General features: G+C 44.1%; 1 long non-coding RNA gene across 1 annotated transcript in view; it reads right to left on the reverse strand.

The window, feature by feature from the left end:
- Positions 1-860: 860 nt before the first annotated feature.
- LOC141782836 (uncharacterized) overlaps positions 861-25797 on the reverse strand; it is a 30654-nt gene continuing 5717 nt past the window's right edge. The window contains exons 2-3 of the long non-coding RNA XR_012597173.1: positions 3653-3823; positions 861-1345 (exon numbers count right to left, since the gene is read on the reverse strand). This is a non-coding gene — a long non-coding RNA (uncharacterized LOC141782836). The remainder of the gene's footprint in view (positions 1346-3652; positions 3824-25797) is intronic.

Here is a 25797-nt window from a genome sequence, read left to right on the forward strand (position 1 = left end):
TGAGGGGTTTTGCTTGCAAGAGAGTATGTCAAGTGCTCTCCCCTTGGTCCCTCTCCGCCTAACTTCTTGTCCTGGTAGCCTCTCCTCTGCCGTGCCCTTGCCTCCTATCCTATGGCTGACAGTGACAATAGCCATACTGGGGATACTAAACAGCCCATTGTGAAGTCTGGGAGGCAGGACTACAAGTTCACATTGAGAAAAACATAGCCTTCCTGCTAGCATTGTGACGGTTGATTTAAGTTAGCCGTATTAATGAAGTCAAGTGTAACTGGACGGGGCTGACTCCAGCCTCCGTATCCTCTCTTAATTACCTGGCTTTGTCTCGGCATGCTTGTCCTTAATCTGACCTAATGTGGCTAATAACTGAACTTGAAAACAATCAAAACAGCAATTAGCAACAGCGGCCCAGAAATGTTGAATTCTCAAATTAATGCGGGCAAAATTGGTTGCTGCCTTTCATGTCAATGGGACATTTTCACATAGCAATCCTGGTTTTAGAGCTCAGAAAAAGTCAGAAAGAAACACAAAGAGAAAGCAAAAATACAGAGAACTATTTTCAGTGAAATCATATAAACCAGTAATGTTTTTTTCTAATAAAGGAACAGAATCCTTTATCATTTGAAATAAAGTCTTTGACGAAAGAATGAGACAGAAATATCACATCAAAGGTCATGTTTGAATATAGATTCTTATCTTCCCTGAGCAACATGGCAGCCCTTTGATACACTGACCAAACCATTTTGAAGAACAGAAACTGTTTTTTTCCCCCCCTTTATTTTTCCTTTTTTCTTTTCTAACACAAATACGTCTTTAAGGAGGTCTTGTTTAAGCCCGTAAATTCCTTGAAAGTGGATGAATGATACAGTCCCGGCATGGCACTGACAAAAACAGATGAGTGTTTTTCCTGAGGGAGAGGATTGTGGGTATGGAACGAGTTAGCGCTGCCTGTTATTGCAGCTGATCATAAAAGGCTACGTGCATGGGAATTCCACTGTAAAAACCGGAAAATGTTTGTTCCTATAAAAACATGTTAATGCAAAACAGTTAGGCGGAATACAAAGCTTAACCACAGTTAATAAGGTCATAAAACAGGAGCATTTAATTGTGCGCAGTGTGTTAATTAATGAAATGCAATTTCCTGAACATAAGAAACATTTAAATGGACTAAATAATGAGTTTAACTCAACTTTTTTTTTTTTTTTAACCAAACTAAACCCTGACTGGGCACACTGGGCAGGAAAGCAAATCCTTACTGATGTTTGATTGAATTCAGACACCTCCTCTCTGGCCCCCAATGCTGCCTCAATCGACCAATGGGGCGCAGGCGAGCGGATTAGCAGGAATCCTGAGAGGAAGTTTAAACAAGAGGAAACATTAAGTTTGAAATAAAACACAGGAAACAGGGTTAACTGCAACTCCTCCCAGTCAGTGCCAGTGGCGGGGCTACTTTTTGCCCAATTATCCTTGGTTAACGGGATTAATTACTCTAACTTCTCTTCCTTTTCTTCCCCTCCAAGCAAACGGGCAATAAATCCTTCTCCACGCAACACGGTCTGAGAGGGCCACTCTAATTAGCATAACAAGTTACAAAATCATTACGGCCTTAAAGTGCTTACAGAGAAAACAGAAGCGCACAGGATGCAGGATGGGATTTAGGAGGGCTATTTAATTGAATAAAAATGTTTGTGGGGAGGTGGGAAGAAGGGGGTAAACACAACAGAGGTGATGTAAGGGGAGGGCAGGGATGCAAACCGAGGGCCTGACTTCCACAGGACTGTCCACAGAAAACAGCAGCGCAAAGAAGTTCCCGTAATCACCTAAAGTGGTGGAAAAGTCATCGTTTTCTTAGGTTATGACAATGTCTGTAAATCTGCAGCGAAGAAAACCCACTGCAGTTATGAGACTGTTTGCTCACAATCCACAGCCTTGTGCCAAAAAGCCCACACCGCCGAGTCTGAGGGCAAAAACAGCCGTTTTCTAGCCAACCTGTTTAGCATGAGTCCCACCCAGTCGTCTGCTTTCACTAACCTGTCCTGACAAGTACCCAGATTAACGTAATCTTATATCAGTGCAGAGGAGCAGAAGAGAGCAGATGGACCCCCTGTGCACCCCCCCTCCACCCGACACTAGCACACACACACACACACATACACAGCACACAAGCAAACTCTCTCACTCATAAACACACACATATTACAGACTTATCTGCAGAGTGCTTAGCATGCAAAACCTGGGCCCCAGCCACAGCAATTAATGTTCTCCCAGCAAATTGCCACAGCTTTGGATGATGCTGTTTGGGGAATGTTACACTGTATCTTCATATGCTGTGCCTCAGCGAACACTGCGGTCCTGCTGGTGCGGTGAGTGTGCCAGTGTGGTCATTTCGACGTGAGAAAAAAAAGAAAAAAGAAAGACTCTTCTCATTCATTCGCAAATAAATAAATAAATAAATATATTAATAGACAAGTAATTGAATAAGAGACTACACTGTGGGCTGTAGGGAATTGAATTTTAGGATTTATAACACTTGTCATCTGCCGTGTCGAAGTGAGCTTGTCTTTTTACAGTTTCCGTGGTAAATCTCAACAACTTTGCTAAACTGAACAGATGGGCTTGCTAATTAGCAGCGCTCAGGCTGTAAGTTTGTTTATAAAGAGAGAAAGGGTTCCAGACATCTTGACACATTTTATTAACATATCATACCTTAAAGCTATGCTTCTTGATACCCACCAGGCTCTTTAGCTAAATGCGCACACACACACACACACACACACACACGTGCAGAGACACACACTTTCACACATGCACACTTATATAAACACGCCGCATGTGCGTTGGTGCACACACATACACTGTACACACCAGGGAAACAATAAAAGTCAGCCTTGCGAAACGGAACACCCTGTATGTATGCTCATGAATATGCACAATTAACTCTGTGTGTGTGAGTGTGTGTGTGTGTGTGCATGAGCTCATGTCTTTACAGAAGCGTAGCAGCACATTTTTCACGAGTGTATGTGTGCACTGTGTAAATATGTGCGTATGGGAGAGATGGTGTTTGTTTACGAGGGTGTCATTGTGCATGTCATGCGTCCATGTCCTTGCTAGAGCAGTGGCATGCTTCTCTCTCCGCCAGGCCCCCCCCCCCACCCCCTCCTAAATTCACCCCCTGTGGTTTTGTCAGCTTTCACTATTGTGTGTCAGGACACCGACACTAGATGATGTCCCAAGCAGACGGGGCCGGTGAGCTCCCACGAAGGGCCCCGGAGTATTCGGCAGCATGATGGGATGGACCGCGGCTCCATCAGTTGCCATTTAAGCCTCCTGCCGGACCCCACTGAGGTCACGGCATCCTCCCACTACCACGCCGATGCAGTAAGATGTGAAAAACTATGCTGGAGAAAGACGATGACAGAGGAAGAGTGCATGATAGAGAGAAAAAAAATTTTAGCACCAATGCCGGATGATACAGTTACTGTTATAATTATTTTTTTCCCTCTTTCTGACACCCACAGACAAACCACGGCCCGGCGTTTCGGCAGGCACATATTGCCATGGTGATCCTGGTTAAGAGGCTTACATTCGGCCCATGCTGATGGTTGCTGGGGGACACTCCCATTGCCATGGTGATGGCTACCGGGAGGACACTCACATTGCCATGGTGATGATGGCAGGAGCCAGGCATGCCAACCAATGAGATGATGGATTGATGCCATGCAGGAGGCGAAGGGGAAACGTGACCAGAATGCCCGCTTGTCACGTCTACCATCAAGGAGACTTTTCATAAATTGTATCTTACGTCCAGCGGCAACCAGCAGCTTTCCTGCAAAAAGACATATTTATGCTTTCATGATGGCTAAAATAATAATAATAACAGAGGGGCAATAATATGTTAATCTGCAAATATCACAGGACGAGTGCAGGGGCTACTCTAAGATTACAAAAGAAGACGCTGCAGATTACACATTTAATATTGCAGATGACATGAATTATGGATAGGAAACATGCAAAGGAGGAGCTTCAAATTCAAAGCATGTAGAAATGCAAAATACATCAGAGAAAAAGCACAGATTCAGTCATTGGTGGTACAAGGTTGGAGCCTATTTGTGTCAGCGTTTGTGCGTGAAATATGCAAACCACCTAATTCTACATTCCATCAGTAATAAAAACAGTACAGAGGCAAAGTCGACGGCAATCTGGTGATTTAGCTCCAGATAATAGCTTGAGCCATTTCGCCTGACTCCCAGTAGAGGGAGGCTGGGGCTGGGTTGAGGGCCAGTGGGACGGGGCTGGGAATCAAGGGACTGGAGCTGCCTGAGGGCATGGCTCAGGTCCAAATCTGGCCCAGCGTAAATGGCTACCAAGAGTTGTTGTACGTGTGTTTGTGTGAGTATGAGGAATAGAATAGGTGGGGTGGAGCGAGGCAGCGGCCTTATTGGACTGAATCCATCCTGTACATCCTATACCAAAACACAAATCTCTCAGTTTCATCTGTCTCTTCTTCACTACTAAGCTGTTTTTCTCCAAGATGGAGGGTTCTGCACACCTAAAAACCAACAGGCCAACACCTAAAAGGTCAACCACAACGGCCCCATAGAAACTCATCTCATCCCTCATCTCTCATCCAGCTTTGCCACTAATACTTTAAACCCGCGATACAAATACATACACACACTTACAAACACACAAGAATGCAGAGATCGCCACATGTTGCTTGTCTTTTCTGTGTCATGAGAGGCTGTGGATCTCTCGGCCAATAAGAATCAGCACCGAGTGTTATCACTGACCCTCAGGCAATGGGACTTTAAAAAAAAAAACACACGGACTGGACAAACCATGTGTGTGTTTGTATGTTCATGTGTGTGTGTATGCTCATGCATGAGCAGCCAGACGCCTCAGCTTAGAAGGGGGCCGCTGTACCTTTGACCACCTTCATTTTGCTTAAGTTGACAGTTCAGGAAAGATAAAAAGATTTACCTTTCTTCCTGAGAAAGTGACACACAATACACCAGAGAGAGGAGGTCTTCAAAACGCATTCAGGAGTGTGTCGTGTCTACAAATCTGTCTCTGCATGGGCAGGAGGAGCGCCTGCAGGATACTATCTCACGGTAAGCAACAAACACCCTTCACGCTCACATACCCAGGTACACAATAACATTAATAGAAGTGACAAATGGAAAGAGTGTGTTTTTTTTATGTTATGCAACATAATCCACATACTGTAAACATGTGGCTGGATATCATCATAAAACTCAATCACCTGCTGAAACAATTTGCCTCTTACGCTGCAATTCAGAGACCTGCACTCTCCAGGTGTAGCCAAACACACTATAAATATCTATAGAACACAGCGTGATGAATACCACATCAGCTTGGGTGCAATAAAACCATTCAGCACAAATGCAGTAATGATTTTCCGCATTTCAACCACATGGAAATCCGGTCAAACACAGCAACCTTCCAACAGTATGGGATCTCGTGCAGCAGCTAGTAGAAAAATGAGCTCTCGAGTAAATGATATCATGCGAGAGCAATAGATGAGAAAAGACACAGACGGTGTCTCAATATGAAATGATATGATCCTTGGAGTTCTCCTCACGTAACTCGTGCATAACAGTGTATGGTCGGCGCACGAAAAAGGCGTATGAATGACACCATAATGCGCAAGGCCAAAACGTGCAATAAGAATGCTGTTCTTGCTTTTGCCATGTCATGTGTTCGCCGTGTAGTCTGTATTGCTCGCAATGTAAATGCATCCGTGTAAAAATGCTACGCTCAGAGCTAGTGATGTAGAATAAAAAGTGAGAGAGACTGCTTATGGTGGGTTGGAGGGGAGGTGGATCGGTCCAACAAACACAGGACTTTCAACCAGGAGACCGGTGTGTTGTTTTGTAAGTTATGTTATTAATGTTTGTGACGTGTTTTTCCGTACTAATGTTAGAAATGTTTCTGTATGTATTGTACTTATTTCACGTATTCATTTTAAGACCGACCATAATGTTGTTCTTAAACCTAACTTAGTGGTTTTGTTGCCTAAACCTAACTGCGTATTTTACCGTAGTTTTGTTGAGTGGCGTACAAATGACATGTGAAAAGCGGCGTACAAATAACACACGAACGGCTAAAATGTGTCTTCATGACACGCAGAATGTCCTTGTAATGTTGAGCTATTTATACACCTTTCCGTGAGTAAAGTAAGGGTTAGGGTATGTTTTAGCTAATCCCTGAAGCTAAACATTCGACCTAAGCTAAGTTTATCTAAGCATTTAGTTTACTGATGACTACATTTACAAGAAATCCATAGATTTGGTTTTATTTTAGACTATCCCTACATTCCATGCAGTTATACTTTCAGTATGGAATTCAACTTATAATGCAGAGACGTGTAACTTTTTTAAGATTAATGATTAATCACATTTAACATCATGTCTGCTTTCACTGCTGTCGGCATTGAGTTACGATTCTGTTGCAATGCAGATGAGGTGAACGGAAAAGTCCAAAAAGGTGCGATGTGTTTAGATGCGGCTGGGAAACCGCAGTATTAACAAACTCAGAAACAGAAATTCAAACTGGAAGACATAAATTCAGCAAACATGGACACCTTCAAAAGGATAATGTGAGATAATAATCATTCTTGAAATAAAAAGGTTTCTGTCTCAAGCCTCAGATACCTCAGCATACCAGCACCAGCATATGAATGCATGAAAGGAAAAGATAACTGAAAATGTTCAGTATTGGTTGACTTAATGTACGGACAGTGAAATCAGTGGGGCGTCTGGTTGCAGGCGTCCCTGCATGGGTCTTTCCTTGGAGATTAAAAAAACACACAAACACACTAGAGCTCCAAACTCAATCTGATTTTCCACTGTGGTGTGCTGCACTGGTTATAACAGTTTATCACTTGATGAATTAATGCTGCAATGATGAATAAGATATGAGCCTGTATTAAGAGGCAAATCTTTATTCTAGGAACATGAAGCTATGGAGAAAAAAAAAAAAACGGAGGAGAGATAATGCTGTATTTGTAATTCTTTTGTGATTTTGTTTTAGCTTTCAGGGCCTTAGGGAAGGAAATATGTGTGGATTACACCTTAGAAGACACCCCCAAACTGGCCCGGCCCCTGAGGAGACCAATAGAGAGCAGTGTTACCAAAGTCCCCGCAGAGACAACAAGCCATGTGAAGTGTGAAACCCCTCGCCAACACGGATTTAAAGATTTCAGAGACGTACATCAGTAAGAATGGGGAAATATTCGGGGAGAAAGAAGAGAACGAAGGGAACGAGGGAAAGAATGGACGGACTGCTGTTTGACAAATATTGTGAGACGTGGTAGAAGGGTGGTGGTGTTTTCATTGCTGACATCAACATAAATTTTCCTGGCGTGGCTCTCCTTGCCCAGCGTGGGCTCAGCACTGGGAAACTGGAGAGGAAATTCTCCGAGCCGCAAGGGAGAGGAATCAAAGAGCCGGGGCTCTGAGACCTCTGACACACTGAACTCCTCGCTGACCCCACAACTCTCTCACACACACACAGTTACATGCCTAGGCACACACATAACAGTCACATACACATACTCTCCAAGATCGACAGCGACGCACAGTAAGACAAAACCACAAACAAAACCGCACATATACGACGCTTTCAGAACTATTTGGGATCGATGCTCGTCACTTTGTGTCTTCGGTGTCTGATCTATCTGAAAGCAAGTGCATCTGTTTCTGCCATCTGATAAGCAGTGTTTGTCCCTGTGTGGCTCTTGGGGGGGACGGCGCACACACTGGCCTGCATCAGAACTGCGAGGCGTTCAGTGGCGGACCAAAGGTTCAATGAGCCCTGTCTGAGGAGCCTCATTAAAACTTGACAGACACTCACACGCACAGATCTGCGTGTGTCACACTGAGCACGTATGCACACACACACACACACACATGCAAACACGCGTGGCTTGAGTTGCTGATGATGTAATTAGCCCTGATATCCTTGAAATGTCGGGTGCCAGGAAGTGGGGATATGCTTCATGTCATCTGCAAGTGTGAATGTGTGCATGTGTGAGCACACTATGCCTTCAGTGTAGTTTGGAGACTGTACAATGAACATGATGGCCACTCCATTCTATGCCACAGTGAGTAGGCTTTCCACCCCAGCTCCTCCGAAAAGAAGCACACGCACAATGGCCGCCATAATGAGGAACTCTTCCACGCCGTCGCACAAAACGCACAGTCTGACAATTTGAGCAGGTGTGGTAGGCAACTGCGGCAAATAACCGAAGGCATTTTCGAGAAGTGGATTGCTGTGCATGTGTGTGTGAGTCATACTTAGTTGGTCCTTGCTTAGGTTCCATGCTTGTATGCAGGGACCATTCATGATTGGTCACCAGGTGAAAGAGGGTGCAGCTGGCTGACATGAATGAATGCTCTTCTCCTCTGACCTCTGTGTGTGTGGGTGCAAGTGCATGCACATTGTGTGTGTGTGTGTGTGTGTGTGTGTGTGTGTGTGTGTGTGTGTGTGTGTATAGACAGAGGGTCCGGGGCGTGGGAGGGCACGATGAGTGGACAAAGCGACTTTCAGATGCCACCACAAAAACACATCATCAGTCTGAGAGGAAGGGTACAGAGGTGAAGGAAAAAAGGGGGTTTACAACACTGCTCAAGCATGGCAACTTGTTCTAACCTCCCTTTTTGTGTTTGGAGCAGTCTCGCCCCATCACCCACTGTTTATCAATGGGACACAGACAAGATTCTCAGGGGGTGGAGGGGGTTTTAGCCCCACTGCACTACGCCGTAATAGATGTAAATTAAACATTAACAATTAACATTATGGAAAGGAGGGATTTTAGTGTTCTGATTCAACAGTGGTTGATCTTTTTCTGATCGACAGATGATGATGTTTAGGTGTCGCTCTGCTTTTATGTGTGTCACCTACACCGGAGAACCGACAAGGTCCCCAATCAGAGCTCAGAACAGACGCTGGGGCCCACTGAGGTCTGTCAAAGTGTGCAGGCCGTTTTAATCCACCCTGCTGGAAGTCTCCTCTGTAGGCGTGTGTGTATGTGTGTGTGTGCATGTGTGAATGTCTGGAACAGTGGGCACGATAAGCCACAACAAGATAAAAGCCAGCCCGAACAATGATGTCATAGATTTCCACAGATTTTCTGGGAGGTCGGTGAAGTCGGACCTGAATGAAGCCGAGGCCCCCGTTATGCTTCGATCATCCGCCTTCCCCTCCGTTGTAATAACATGACTGCGATAGCTACAGGATTAGCCAGCGCGATGGGTTTGAAGCTTTCACTTATCCGTCAATATCATACTCGCAGCTCCCGAGTGTTAGCCTGTGCTCTCCCTCCCTCAGCATATCTTTTTGATCCTTTCTTCTCTATACCAGTAAACACTTGTTCTCCCCTTCCATCAAGGAGGAGAGAGGAGGGTGACTAGAGGACTCCAAATAATGCAATTAAACACTGACCGCAGGGTTCGGTGCTGCTTATCAATACACCCAGCAGGGGAGCAAAGACCAGCTCAAACCAGGGCTTCAGCTGTCTGCTCTATGGAGACGGGCATTTTATTAGACCGCCGCTATATCCTCCAAACTTGTCTCTCCTCCGCTCACTGAAAAAATGAGACTGAATGGAAACTATACGACTAAAATAGAGGTTTTAAAACAAGCAAAAGAAAAAAAGGACAGAAAGACGGAGAGAAAAAAGAAAGATCAGCTAATTGTCAAATGCTGGTTAGCACATTATCCATAGGTGTGCTGCAGGGGACGTACTCCCCGCTCGGTGGCGAGGACAGGTGTGCTGTTCAACACGTTTCTTCCCTCTCTGCTCTGTTTCGCTGTCGGCACAGCTGACCTCCACGGGAGGCTTGTCTGAAGCAGAGCCAGATTGAGAGCTATAGCACACCAGCCTGGGAGCCCACAGAGCACATGAACCAGGCCCGAACCAGGCCTCTGCCGCGCCGCGGAGCCCCATGCCCCAGCCTTACCCCCGCCACCCCTCGGTCAGCCGCTGACAAACGCTGGGCCTCTCCCTGGTTCTCTGGTTTCCCCCAACCTGGACACCAGGCACCTAGAGGATAAACCCACTCATACATAATAAACACCGGCCCCAGGGCCTGGCGTGTGATCTCATCATGCATGTGTCCTCGGTAGAAAGAAATGTGACAGACTGCAGCGAGGAAGTGTGTGTCGCGGGGAGGGCGGCGTGTGTGGAGAGCCGCGAGGGTGCCAAACAGAGTGGTACACAACAGCAGCATGCATCCTCTCCTACCCAGTGTGCGATGCTCTGCCGGCCCTCCCTCAATCTGCATAATGAAAATATGCACCGATAAGGATGGTTAAACTGACACTGAGGCCTAATCCACAGAGATCCACTAGTGGAGGAAGCTGTGGGAAGATGGAGGCAGAGGAGTTGCAGAGCCAAAAGGGCATGCAGGACAAACACTGGCAAGAATCTGGACTTTCACATACACTTCCAAATATGCAAAATAAATAAAAAAGGGAAGACTGAGCAATTGATAAAAGGGAGGGGATTCTTTCTCTACAAAGCCCGGCTGGATTGATGAGTGAGTCTAAACAAACAGTGCTGGAGAGTTTAGTGAACAGAGCCAAGCACTTAGGGAACATGAAAAGCAGCAAAGCCCTGGCGAGGTGATCCGGCTGTTTCATCGCTCTGCCGGCTGAGGAATCAATGGGAGCAGTGAGAGAGAGGGCATTCCTGGACCACTGACTAACTGTCACACAGAGAAGAGGGAGAACCATGCAAAAATTAGAGACAGAGGGAAGAAGAATATTTTTGGAGCGCATCCTACTCAACAACTTCTGCGATTACCGCGATCCTCCTCCTCCTGCGTCTTCAGATCATCACCGTCTTCACTACGATGCATCGGCCCGTTTTCCTGTAGTAAAGCGCGGATGGTTCGTATGACAGAACGGGCTAGTTAGCTCCAGGCCGTCCTACAGTATGCAGACCAGGGTGGGCCTCAGAGAGGGAAAATAAGCAGTGGTTTGACAGCAGTCTTCTGCTATCTGCAGCTGGACGAATGGACTATTGAGACAGGTGGACAGCATATGGACCAGAAACACACACTGCTGTTGTCCAGCGTTGTCCAAATACACGATTATAAGGTATAGACACAAGATACTTCACCACACGTGGCTGAAAAGACTTTCTGATATAAGTTAAGTAAGTTAACTTCCATTTAACAAAGAAAACACAAAGAAATAGCTACTTCTATTCAGCTGAACATGTAATTTCACATGCTTATAAGTGGTTATGAAATGCAGCTGAATGAGTGTGAACCACATCTTTTTTTGTGATATAATTTCTGCAGCGCTAGCTTACTGTAAAGCACACACAAAGCACTAGAACACACTGTTTTCAGCCGAAGCAATTAGCCAAACAGGGGCTCACAGAGGTGGGCTTTGATCACAGAACTGTGAAATATTTATGAAGAGATGTGATACATGAAATGAGCTCCGAGAATGAGTATCTGTGGGGGTCCGAAGGAGCTCCCCTTAGAGGGACCTTCAGGGGAGGACAACTGCTCGGACACACAGTGGGGTTACCGCGGGCCCGGCCCGTTCAAAATGAAGGGCAGGAGGGACCAGGCAGGCCTAAAATGGCGGCCTCTACTTTTCGAGGCAGAGGGTGGAACACAGGGAGTTAATCCACGGTTTGGAATGGGAGCGGAGGCAGCCGCGGTGCCGGTGCGAGCCGTGTTGCGGGGACATTGAGCTGTGTTCTCGGCTGACGTGCTCAGTTCCACTTGGTTCCACTCAGACAGAGCGCAGGAGTTTTAACACACTCGAGCATGCGCTAATTAAAAATCCACACTCTGCATCGCTGCTGCAGCAATCAATATGCTTGATGAACTCATCTATACATCACCGCTGCACACAATAGACACAGCCAGTCAGGGACACGGTAACTATTTTCACTTTTAATTGTTACATTGAATCCACATGCTATTTTGAGAAAACAATATGGTTTGTTTCTACATTCAGACTCTTATCAACGTCATTATCTACGTCTCCTACGGCCTCTATCATAACCTAAAACATAATGATTCATTATACTGTTCTTCCTTTCAAATTGCAACCCATCTATTCGAGCATGATATACATTTCACCTGTGATTAATGTTAACCAGGTTTGTAGAGGACGGCACATGTCTCACTGCTCCTCTTACTAATTAATTCACCCTGAGATACTTGAACGAGGGAATAGTTTCATCCTCCGGCTCTGGTTATAATCAAACTGCCCCCTGGAATATTTTCACACTTCAGCGTGGTGGGGAACATGGGATTCTTAATGCAGCCCATGCTTCTTTAGGAAGTGCTAATTTGATAACATTCGAATATCAGAGAGGGGGAAAAAAAGCTTATTAATAATTCCTGTGACTTTTGATATGAGTGGGAAATAAATCCAAGCGAGGTTATTCACATGCAGTTTTTGTTTGTTTGCCACCTTGTTCAAATTAAAGAACCAATTGTAGAACACAGAATTTACATGGTACATAGAAACATAACAGATTTTGCAGAACGTAGGTGTAATTTTCATTACCAACTGAATATAAAATATTTTTTGCGGTTTTCCTGTTATTTGACTTTTCAGTGTGGACATGCAATTTTCTATAAGTGACATAAAAACTACAGAAGTGCAGATGGAAGTTTTTCACATGCAAACAGCATTCTCAGATTTACCCTCTTTAAGGCCTTTGCACACCGTCCGTATTTTTCGTATGCATTTTTATTCCGTCATCCGATACATAGTGCACAGAAAGCTTGTATACTGAGTCTGATGCATTTTATTATTATATTTGTTGCAAAATTTTGCAATATGAGACAAAACTGAATTGAAGCTGCAGTGGGTAGAAATAGACCAAATATTATTTAAAAAAAGTTATTTTTATAAAATATATCCTGACAGTAGTGCATGAGACAGGTAATCTGAAAAAAATGTGCCTCTCTGTCCTCCGCTGCTCCTAATGTCATCTACAAGATTTCACAGACCGGAGGAAAACAACCAATCAGAGCCGAGCTGTGAGTCTGGCGTCCAGTTGCCGTCTATGAGCAACTGTCAATCAAATCAAATCAAATCAAATCAAATCAAATCAATTTATTTTTGTATAGCGTCAAATCACAACAGAAGTTATCTCAAGACGCTTTAATCGCGAACTCAAACGGTCAAACTAGGCTGCGCTGAAAAAATATCAATCATTATTCTGTCACTGTAATGCCTATTTCAAATGTTTTCAGAAATATCTTGTGGTGCACTGTTTAGCTGTAAAATGAGAAAGTTTGTGAACCGGCAGCCATGTTGAGATCTGTTGAGGATATACCAAGCACCGCCCACCAGCCCATGAACAGCCAATAGGAACGCTCTCTCTCTGAAATGACCTGTGTGTCACGGGGTAGATTTGCCTGAAAACAGAGCCATGATGAGGTGCAGAAGTCTAGTTTTCTCCCAGAACACTTGAATTACAATATGCTGAAAGGTTAGTATGGAATTCTTTTTCCCAATGATGCCAAAAACGTTCTGCCTACTGAAGCTTTTTTACATTGGTGCAATGGATAGCGCTAGTCTGTATTCTTTTATTTCTTTATCGTAAAGTGCTTTGGGCTGGGAGACTTCTAGTAAAGTGAATCACTTTACTAGATTTGACTTTACCAGACCAGACCATTTTTTGGTGATGAAGTTTGCACAGACGGTGGCTCTGAGTGGTCAAACAACCCTCTTTTGGCATTTGACGGATGCGAAAAAACACAGAAAATCAAACCTGTTCCAAAAACTTTAATGACGGTCGAAAGTTTCAGAGTCAGTGTGTAAACGTGACTGACACAATGTGAGGTTGTATTTATTTTTAAAGGTGCAACAATTTCTGCGTACACAACTTTACTATACATTTTCGGATTCAAAAAGACCGGAAGGCATTCATTTGAATGGAGGGTGAACAACAGATAAACTAGTGCCCCCCTGCAGCCGTTGGATCCACTGGCCTCATAATAAAAATAGAAAAATATGTCAAAAACAAACTAAAGTAGGCCAATAGAGATATTAACAGTAAAAACTCAGCAATGGCTTTATTTTGAGCATTATATTGCTATATAAAGATTTATTACTGATGCATTAACAGAGGCAGAATTATAATGTTGCAGTAACATTGGCCGAGAAGGAGCTAATTTGAATTATGCTGTTGGCTATAACAGTGCATTATGATTGATAAATTGATTACAGTATATGTCTTAGACCTACATTTGTTCTGTTTTGCTAAAGCAAACATGGAGAGCTTGAGGCAAAAGACTAGGCCTAAATGCTGCTGCAATGGCTGTGATGCACAATTTAGTTGTTTGCTAACCAAATGAGGAAGGAGAGGAGATGTTGGCATCATGTTGTTGTTTTTGTTTTGTGTTATTTTTTCTAAATGTGTGCTTTCTCAGATTTATGTGCCTTATTGTGGCCACGGCCTCAGCCCTCTCTCTCCCCTGTTGTTAGCTCAGCCTGAGCTGGGGGCCCCAACACAGGCTTCCCGTGCCCCTGGCCAGGCCAGCGCTCCTTGAAGCAAGCCTGCAGCATTTCTCTGCTGTTTGTTGAGAGAAAGTAGAAAGGAAAACCTTGAACATGACCCTCCAAAGGGCTTTTATTCTCGGTTCACGCAGCACAGTTCACGTGAACTCCCTCCTTTATGTCCCACTCTTTATTTAACCCGGACTATTTGCTGAGTTTCTCCTAAAAATCCAATTAGGTTAATTTGAAACAGTCCTGGTGAGAGAACTCTATCCTTTTGGCGCACAGATAACTAACCTAATTAAGACTAGACCTCTACCTCTGTCCTCTTTGAGCCGGCAAATTAAGAGAAGAAAAAGAAAACTTGTCAGAGATTAGGGTTGAGATTAGATTGCTAAAACAAATACTGGAGGGGAGACTACATCTTTAAATGTCCTGATACTGTTTAGAGCTCTTTCAACACCAGGTTTTCACACGCCACCAGCTTCACTAAAGGGAGATAAGGAAGAGCGGGTAAAGGTAATATAATAATGGAAAATAATACGAATAATGGTACATGTAATGTAACATTTTGAGGAGGGAAAAAGAGGAGCAAGGGCACAAAGAGTGATGTGCTTAGGCCACCTGTGAAAGTAGACCGTGATTGATTGTGTTTTTATAGGAACCTTTAAAGGTGCTGGAACATGTGAAGCAATAGAAGGGTTGTTCTGTTCAGCTGAGGGAAACACACACACACACACACACACACACACGCACGCACACGCACACACACACACACACACTCACTCTCTCACACAGAGTAAACACAAACAACAGGCCTGCTGAGTTTAGTTTACTCCTATCAGCTGGCTCTGACCAGCCACCCAGACCACCCCGACTCCTCAACTCCTCACTCTCATCGGGACAGGAAGGGGGGGAGGGTGATGGGTGTGTCGGGGGGGGATTTGGATGGAGGGGGATGGGTGCAGCTTGGTGTAGGGGGTCGAAGGGGGGGCCCTCCACCAAATTAAAACCCAATCAATGTGAATCTCTCTCGGCCCGCTCAAAGCCCCTTTCCAACTAAAGCCTCCTCCTCATCACCCTCTCCAGTGAGCCTCCATGTAACCCCCACCACCCCCACCCCCATTCCCCATCCAATGCCCCCCGACACCCTCCTCCCTTTGACCCACACTCACCCAGCACTGTCATGGAGCACTGACTTCAGGCACCGGCCTCTATTCCTCTACTTCACACCGGGCAAAGCAACCGCAGCAGACTCAGCTCAGAATTACAACACAGTGGGGTTTAATCCCCGAACAAAGGCATGCAAAAACCAACCTGATTATAATAATTTAAAGGGTTTTTTAGTATTTGTAGACACACGTGTTGGGATGTTTGAAGAGACTGCGTAGGCAGGCAGAAAAACCTTTTTCTTTTTGTAACTACTGCAGTATAAGGGCAACTTTCCATTGCGCCGGTTCTTCAGTACATTTCATTTTAAATTTAAAATATTACGCTGACTTTCCGCTTGGGTAAACAGACTTGTTGCCCCTTTTAGCCTTCGGGGGACTACATGAACATTTCCTACACTTTTAATCCAAAGTAAACAGCCTTAAAAAAAACACTTTAACCTCATAGTATCATCTCATTCCAGATCCAAAACATTCTGGAGTATATGGAGCCAAAACTATCCTAATATTTACAGGCTGCACTGTAGAATTATGCACATCCATGCTTGCACACACACACATACACACACACACACACACACACACACGCCACCTGCTGAAGTAGAGATGGAGAGAGTCCTTCCTGGCTGAAGCCTAACAGTGGGGAACAATTAAACCAAAGAGCATCCTTTGATCACTTGGTCATGTGAACATGACAGGTGACCATATGGCTGATAAAATGTAAATGGCAATAAAGCTCTCTGGATGTATACTGCAAGAAAGGGAAAATAAAAGAAAGGGAAATAAAGTAGAGATGCCCTTTAATGAAAACATCCTCCTTAGTGCTGGATTTTCCATGCCCTAAGTGTTACCAAGGTTAATTTTTATTTAGTGCAAATGTCTGTTTTCCCTCCATAATCTGTTTTCATTCTCATCCAATTAAGGTAAAACTGCGGATGGCGGTAACCATCCTGAGCAGTGTGTATGTATACAAACGCACGGGGAAAACGCACGCTCACGCAAAGACGAAAAAAAAAAAAGATTCACACAGGATCATTAGACTTTTATAGCGGGACAGGCAGACAAGAAGGGGTAACAGTCAGCCACCACAAACAATCGCTAGCAGATGCTGGAGCTGTTGTTACCAAACGGCACAGGGGTGAGAGAATGGAAGGTGAGGTCACATACATATTTGTGGCAGGATGCAGCAAAATAGACCCACTGTGTAATGTGATGGGATGGAGAGCTGGGTAAACATGTGCACGCTGCATACACCCGCAAAACAAGCACGCAAACTCTCCCCAATACATGCACAGGCACACACACACAGAGCCCAGAGGATAGGGCCCAGAAGCAGTTTCCATCTAGTAGCAGCAGGGGGAGCAGCTCCACTATTGTTCTGACTGGATCCAGGCCCAGGGCACCTGGCCTGGGAAGTGTGTGTTCAAAAAAACGTTTTGTGTCTGTGAAGGCTTGTGCATGTTGAAGGGGAGGAATTAGTGATGGGTGCAGGAATAAAATAGTCTCTTTTTTCATTTTTTATAGCACCTGGAATTTTGGGTATGAGGAGCACAAAGAAACGTAAAAAATCAAAAGGGTGTTTTTCTTGCATTGCAATTTTCTAGGAGAGGTGCCCGTTAAACTCAGCAGACATACCGAAAGTAGTTGAGAAAAGTGTCTGATGAATATAAATGAAAGCACGCCTTAAAGGATGAAGCTGGCAGGATTCTATCTTTTTTTATGTTTAACAACAAATCTCCTGAAAAAGACCGAAAACCAACAATGAAGTTATCCTACGGCGTAGAATTGTCTGTGCAGCTGCAGCCTCTGCGCCACAGAACGGTCATTGTCATCCCAAAAATAGTTAAAGACACTTTATTACTCCATTACAATGAACACAGACAGTTATTCTGAATGCATTTTTAATCATGCTGAGAGTATAGCTCCTCGTCCAGCCGACGTCACTGAGCATGCTCAGGGATGAGGTTCTGTGTTTACAAGCTGAGAAGCTGTGTACATTACAGTGAAGGAATATGTCACCCAGTGCAACCAACATACCTCTTTTATGTGTTTATAATAGTTCTTGGACGACCGTGAGGTCCTTTGTCATGAAAGCATAAACTCATGTATATGTGTGTTTTCCTTATGACAATATTTATCAAGATAAATTAATTTATTATGGAGTCTGATGATAATGATGAAATAATGCTATCTTTATCATTAAGACCTTTACACGAACGTATTGATGAATGTGAACATCCACGTACACATTCACGTTAATATTTACGCACACACTTAAAGGTTTAGTTCACCAAAATACTCTTTTTTTTCACAGCATCTGACCATTGAGACAGTTTTTGTTTTATTCACGTCCGTTTTCAGGTATCTGTGTCTTCGATTTCTGCTGCCACCTATCAACAGTGTTCATAGAGACTATTTCTTCAGTGGAAAATCCAGGACATTGTGTCGTAATTGGATTTTTAAAAGTAACTTTTTAATGCCACAAACAAAAGTCCATTCAAAATCTGGTCAAATAGGATTTTAACTATTTGCATAAAGGTAGGTTATTGTTTTGCAATTGGGGTAAAACTATCTTTTAACAAATGATGCGCTGTTCTGTAACACTATACCAACCATGTAGAAAACTGGACATAACATTGCTCTAAGACAACTTTACCCATTTTGTCTTGTTAACAAGACGGCCTGCAAAAGATATCTACTGTGTTTGATTACGCTAATTCGTATGTGTGTGTGTGTGTGTGTGTCTCACACGACTTGCAGTCTTTGTCTCTCCTTCACAGTTGTGTGAGGACACTCGTGGTTAATGGCTGCTAACAGCACAAGCGTTAAAGCATCCAAATGCGGACAATTAAAGAGCGGCTCTGCCAGAAAGGACAGATGACTGCTGTTGGTGCAGAGAAGAGAGAGGCTTTTATTCTACAGCTCACACTTTCTTTTCTCATGCAACGTCTCGGGTTTAACAGGCCACTTCACCTCAAGGGCCGCTGCTCAGCTTACGGAAGACACACACACGCACACACACACACATCCATTGTCAAAGACATTTTTACTACAGTTCGTAAAAGGGCTGTACAGTGTTTTCTGTATTTTAAATATGTCTTTTCAAAATAAAAGACTGAATTTAGTATCTACTTTACTCAATAAAAAATAGAGAAACAAGTTAGAGAATATAGTTTGAGTGAAGTATAGATGGCGGTTCAGCAGATGACATCACATAGAGTCTGATTGAGACACACAGTCCCATCAATCTCCTCCTTCATTTTCGCCATCACTCTCTCCTCCCTGCTGAACAACAGACCTGAGTCATTTGCCATTGGCCTTCTCTATGTGTGTTTGTGTGTGTGTGTGTGTGTGTGTGTGTGTCCCTTTGCCTCCAACAGGACCCATCACCTTGACCACCAGAGCAAACCCAAGCCAGACTGACCTTGGCTTTTCCATCAACCATTAATTCAGAATCTTTCTGTCTATCTCTTCCTCAAAAGCCTTCATCTCTCAACCTTGTCTCCCATGGTTTGAGTTGTATATGTACACTTGTGTGTGTGTGTGTGTGTGTGTGTGGTCTCCCATGGTTAGGGGAGCGTGCACGTGTCAGGTCCAGTGAAGGTGACACCTTACGCCTCGTGCCGAGATAATGAAGGCTTTAACTTTACAACTCAAGCATATCAGATTGCAGCGCCGCAGTCCCTCAGACACGCGCCCACAACATGAGTGATCTGAACGGGTCGCCGCCCTCCATTTCATGTGCACCGAGCAGCGTGCACTGTAAAATTTGCCAAAAAGGCCTCATCATCATAACCGCCGCTTATTTCAGAGTGGGCTTCGGGATTGGGTTTAGTGAGACATATCACGGTACACGTGCTCATGCAGAAAAACACACACACACCCTTCAAGGAGGGCAGGCGTGGGGGTTGCATACTGTTTACCAACTGTTACGGCAGCCGGAGGCGAAAAAAAAAAAAAATAGCAGCCCTGTGTGCATAACCTCAGAACATGCGAGAGTCAAGATGTCAAAAATCATTCACGTATACCTCACAACTGGGCTAATGTGGTGAAGGAAGGAAAAAAAAAAACATCCCTCCTAAATTCTCTCTCTTCTATCCTTTCTCCTCAACTCACCTTTTCCTCCCCCTTTTATTCAGGGAGGGTTCTTTCCATAATAAAAGGAACCTGTGGAACTAATCCTTGCAAATCTCCTGTGCTTTCTGTCCTATACCTCCAGGCAACACAGAACACTGAAATCCTCCATTTGCATGCCTAAACTGCACTAACTGTGAATAAACCCTTTTAGCTGCTAATGTAATAACATCTCCATTTCAGGAAAGGAGCAGGGGGTTAGCCAGCCCTCAGAGAGATTCAAGCAAACGCAACCCCTCTCTCCCTCCCTCTTGCCTATACCCCGCTCTCTCTCTCTCTCTCTCTCTCTGTTCCCCCCTCTCATCCCTTCTCCTCTGCAGCACAATGGGCCCGGCATACAGATGCATCTAGCGGGCCCGCCTTATCAGCCACATCTAGTTAGGGTCAGCTTTGGAAATAGAAGTGGAGTCCTGATTACAAGCAAAGATAAGCAATAACACACACAAGCAGCCCTCACTTCACCTTGGCTGGATCAGAGGATTAAAAGTGATGTTGAACATGATTTTCATTTTCCCTTTTCCTTTTATTAACAGCAGCTGAGAGATAAGAAATGAATTATCCTAATCAAATCTAATTAGTAACGTAATTAAAGCCTCTGTTAATCAGATTTTTTTTTCACAAGACAGTGCACAAATAAGTAACATCCTCTTGTCATGGGTATAAAAAAAATCCTTGAGTGCAGGGATGAATTTAAGAAAAGAAAAAACCCACTCGCAGTGTTTCAAGCCATTTTACAGGATCTAATTGGCCACCACCGCTCCCCGTTTCTCTGCAGCAATAACCCACAGAACCCCATCACTGCCTTTCATCTCAAACGGAATCACATTAACACCGCAAAGTAGTTCAGAGGCCGAGAAACACGCTTGCTTCACCACACACAGACACGTAGAGTTACGTTGCATTATTTTCCAACAGTCATATCAAGACGAGGGTCGGAATACATTACGAGCTCTCGTTTCCTCTGCTTCAGAGCGGGCGGCGAGAGATGCCAAGATATCACTTTAATTGTCCAATTACATGGAATATAGCTGTTCCAGCACGCCCTGAACTAGGTACTCCTCCCCAAATTCTGTTTTTCTTTTCTTTCTTTTTTTAAAGATCAGTTTGCAGTGTTTTTTTCTTCTGTGAATTAGGGCTTGAACGGTGGAGATAACTGAGACATCTCTCACGTTTCCCCCTCTGAGAGCCGGCGTTCACTACCTCACAGAGTTCACATGAATAATATTAACTTCAAAGAGAATTTCTTGGAAACCATCTGATCAAGCTGTATCATACATGGCTGTGACATGCCTAGAACACATCTCCTCTCTCTCTCTCTCTCTCCTCTCGTCTCCCTCTCTCTCTCACACACACACACGCACACAAACTGTATACGCCGACATGCCTAACATACATTTGTATTCTCCTTGTGTAAGGGGGAGATCCAGTTACTTCAAAAGGACCCATTTCCACTACTACTACTACTACTACTACTACTACTTACTGATACGGTAAGACATCAATGCTGAACACAAGTGCTGCACTCAGAGTCAAATGCACACAATACAGGAGAAAACTGAGCAATAGAACCTATATGTTGACAACATCTATCACACAAATTGTTTGTAGCAAATGTATTCTGCTGACCCATTTTCCTTTCCATTCATGCAGCTGAGCATTTTTACTCTTCTTATTCAAATTCACAAGCTGATCCACCTGCTTCTACGTATTTCAATACAGCTACACACACTGTAATATGCATTTACACCGTGCATGCACAAATAGACACAAACAGAATCACACCTAGCTGGAAAATGATTATTCTTGATGTTTGATGACTAAATAAATAAACGCACGCTACATGCAGAAGAAGCGGGATGAGAAAACACTGAGGGGGGAACAGCTTGCAGCTCTGCCACTCATCCAAACCAACCAACCAACCAACCAACCAAATGCCAAGCAAGCCCCCCGAAAAAAAAAAAAAAAAAAAAAGAAACACATGAAAAAGATGAACTTATTGAGGTCTCTATTTCCATGGCAACACAGAATAGTTTTGATGATGTTCCTTCCCAGTCGGCAGGCAGGGTTTGGCCGAATCACGGCACAGATTGGTGCTCCGTGGCTTGTTACTAAGGGCGGGTTTAAAACGTGCAGAGAGAGAGAGAGAGAGAGAGAGAAACAGAGAGAGAGAGAGGCGCAGATGGTTGGAAGAATTGCCACTTTGAAGAAAACCCCAACCCACACTCACAACTGGGTTCTGCAATATTGATTTGAATGGATGGAAGGGAAGAAAACCTAGTGGCCTATGAATAAGTAAGTAATGGATAATATGGGCTAAATCAAAAGCCATTCAAACCGAATAGGATATGTGTTCTCAATGATGCAGAAGTCCAGTGTGTCTGTCTCTCTACATGAGGGCACAGCAAACTATGGTACTGAACAGCACTGTCAAGCCTCCTCATGTCATGCCTCTAATATCCTCCAACTATAAAGCGCAGAATAGAGACAGAACAGCAAAAGGGAAAATCAAAAAAGATCAAAAAATCATTTGCTGAACGAATCTCAAATCTCATTTAAATGGACTAAACCTCTTTGCTCAGATTTGATCAAATATTAATCATTATTTTACACCAGATATGCTAGTGATGTGTGTTCAAAATGGGATTTTGATGGACAGAAGCGCTAACCAATGGGAGTGTCACAGTGCTCACGCCAACCACTATTACATTGCCGCAATGGCTATTTTGTTTGGCTTTTCAAATCTTAATTACAAATTTCCTCACGGCACTTGAGAGGCTCCGGTTCTTTTTGAATAAACAACACACAATCGTCAGGGGTTTTAATTTACCCAGCAGGAGGAGTTGTGCTAAATACCATCTATTTGAAAAAAGCGAAACTTCCTCATCTCTGTCTTTTTTCCTCTCTTTTTAGAATTCGCTCCCCTCCTCTTTTCCCTCCGCAGAGAGCAGCGTAGCGGCACAGGGCCCTGCCAGGCCCCGGCTAGCTGGGATTCGTGTTCGACATGACGACACTGCTGTTCGGAGCAGACACGGCGGAAGACGCCGGGGTTTGGTAGCATGGCATCATTTACACGAGCACAAGCTCCCGCACACCGTCCCTCTGTCGTCTCCTCTTCCTTCACCTTTTCAGCTGCACCCCCCCATCCACCCACCCCCCCTTTCACTCCGACCCCACAACCCTAAATCCCCCTAGCACACGGCGACATGGCAGACAGGCAGCCACGCAGACAGGTGACCGTAAACAATTAATCAACATGGTGACACCTCTACATCTGCCAGGCCCAACACGGGGAGGGGAGCTGTCAGCTAGCAAAACAAAGCAGCCCCCAACACACACACACTAACACACACAATTGTGTTGGTGAGTGGCTCACTAGCTCATAAAGAATGTCACTCACAAAACGTAGGAGCTTGTAGATATGAAATATTTACCTAACACACTGGAGAGGCAGCGACATGACATGCAGCTTTTAACAACGGATTGCTTTCATCGCCACTCGGATGCCGTCGGATGCCACTTTGCCAGTTGTGATACAGCAGCAGAATGTGGCAGAATTTGATTCAAAAAACAAATACATTTCCAGTATTTATGGAATATTATTGCTGTGTCAAGTGGGTTTCACACTTTCTAAACATTTGCCATCCACATCCACCGGGTTGCCCTTTTTCATCTATTGCAGCTGGCAAACAACAAATTGGTGCATTACCACCATCATCTGTTGAAAGATCAGTTCACCCCAAATTACAAAAATATATATATATATATATATATATATATTTTCTATACAGTACAACGGAAAAGAGAAGGATTTTGTTTGCAGTGCTTAAAAAAAAAATCAAAAGCAACATCAGGGCTCCTGTTACTCTGAATAATCCACCTGGTTGTCAACAGTCCTCAGAGGGACTACTGCTTTGGCAGAAAGTAGTCTAGTAGAAATCTCAGTGACAGATGTCCTAAAACATTTGGTAAATAAAACAAAACATATCTACATGGCTAGAAACTACAAAATCGAGACAAAAGAGAACATTTTGAGATGGCTTTGGCTCATGAGGTAGAGTGTGTCAGGCTGTTCTCATATACTGTTGGTAGAGATACCTACGAAAAGAAATGCACTGTAATCCATATTACTGTATATCTGATGAAATCAATTTGTATGTAATCCACATAATTGTGACAACCCACCCCCAACCCCGTGTGTAAAGACCCTGATACACCAAGCCGATGGCCGGTCGTTGGACAGTTTGGGGCCGTAGGCGAGCGTCTGTCGGTCTATTTTTTGCAGTGTGTCCCGCATCGTCGGCTCTGCATATTGTTGTTTTTTTCGGCCGATTCAGCATGTTGAATCGGCGCCTGTCGATGATAGAAATCACTATGATTGGCTGTTCAGCTTAAGCGAATCAGTGCACGAGAAGAGAAACGTGAGGAAAGCAAGCCAATGAGTAAAGTCAAGAGGAAAAACACAGAAGGCTTCATCTCATCTGATCATTTAAATACACGGATATTTTCACAACGGCATGGCCATCTGGAATGAAGCTAAGTGGCGACGGGGAGTGATGTGAAAATGGTCGGCAGACATCGCTTTATTTCATGCACGTATCATAACAACGCCGTGTATATCCGCAGTCCCTGGTCATCCCGTTTCCCTTTTTGAATGACAAATACAGCAACCTGCTGATGGGGAGAGTTATTTCATCTCACGCAGACGCAGAATGTACATGCTAACTGGCCGTTGGCTGTAGTCTTTGCAGTGTGTTCAGATGCAACTTGTCAACTAAGACAAATGCGACGTGAGGAAGCGCAACAGTCGGCCTTCATCGCCGCTAGTTCTTTGATGTCGGTTTGGTGTGTCTAGGCCTTTAGGCATTGAACTCGAATGGTTATAGGATAGGTCATCAGGCAGCGAATCTCACAGGAATTTTCTGCAAGTTTTCACAAGATTTCACAAGTTTTCACTATTTGCGGGTTACCTTCTAGACACAACCGGTGTTTGTGAGGACTTAAGTTACGCTACTTCCGCATTTAAACCCAAACGTTGACTGGTTTGTCATGTAACTTCCGTACTTAAGTAACGCCACTTCCATAATCTTTTCCTGAACCTAACCAAGTAGTTTTTTCGACTAAACCTAACAAAGTTGTTTCCATTGAAGACGGAAGTTCATTTTGAAAAGACTGTATGCATGTAATGAGTGGAAATTGACACGTGTTGCTGGACATTTGTAGGAAAACACACGAAAAATGAGGAATAACTTTTCTTAAGAGATCATACAAACTGTGGTATGACGATACGCTGAGTGGGTAAGAAGCTGAACCCCAAATTGCTCCTAATGGTCAGGCCAGTAGCTCGCTGCCATCAGTGTGTGTGATTGAAAGGGCAAATTGTAAAGCGCTTTTGATTTTCAGTTTTCAATTGATCCGAAATGTGGATGAGGTCTGTTATCTCGCACAATTGGTTCTCAGTGTTGAGGATGTTTTTTCTTGATTGTTTTAATCCATCCCCCCGTGCCCTGAAATCCTCCTGCGGGCCGGAGAACAGAACTGAGTGGCATATTCATATGGATGAGTGTAGCTAACAGGTGATGAATGTCAGAGCCGCTGGGGGCCTATTGTCACCGGGGACAAGGACAATATGAGGGGGGGAGGTGGAGAGGTCAACACTGGGATGTCTGCTGCTAAAGTTTAAGTCATAGCTGACTTGTGTCATCCGTCAACACAGACACATTGAAATAGGGCAACAGCTCCCCAGGCTATGATGAATTCACTTATGTCCACATGTGGAAAATTGCTCTTTAGTCTGACTTAACACATGCAGCAAAGCTTCCAGTAATGGCATTTTTGAAAGACTAATTTTGATGGTATTTCTGCCCTATTATTAGTTTGTGATATTTTGCATTATTTTTAGTTGGATCTTGTTGACACGAAGCTGCCGAAGGGTAGAGTGTGCCTGCGCACAAACACTCCTGGGGATTCTAATAACAATGCTGCGGTCCCGGGG

Source organism: Sebastes fasciatus, chromosome 14, assembly GCF_043250625.1.
Source record: "Sebastes fasciatus isolate fSebFas1 chromosome 14, fSebFas1.pri, whole genome shotgun sequence".
Taxonomy (NCBI): domain Eukaryota; kingdom Metazoa; phylum Chordata; class Actinopteri; order Perciformes; family Sebastidae; genus Sebastes; species Sebastes fasciatus.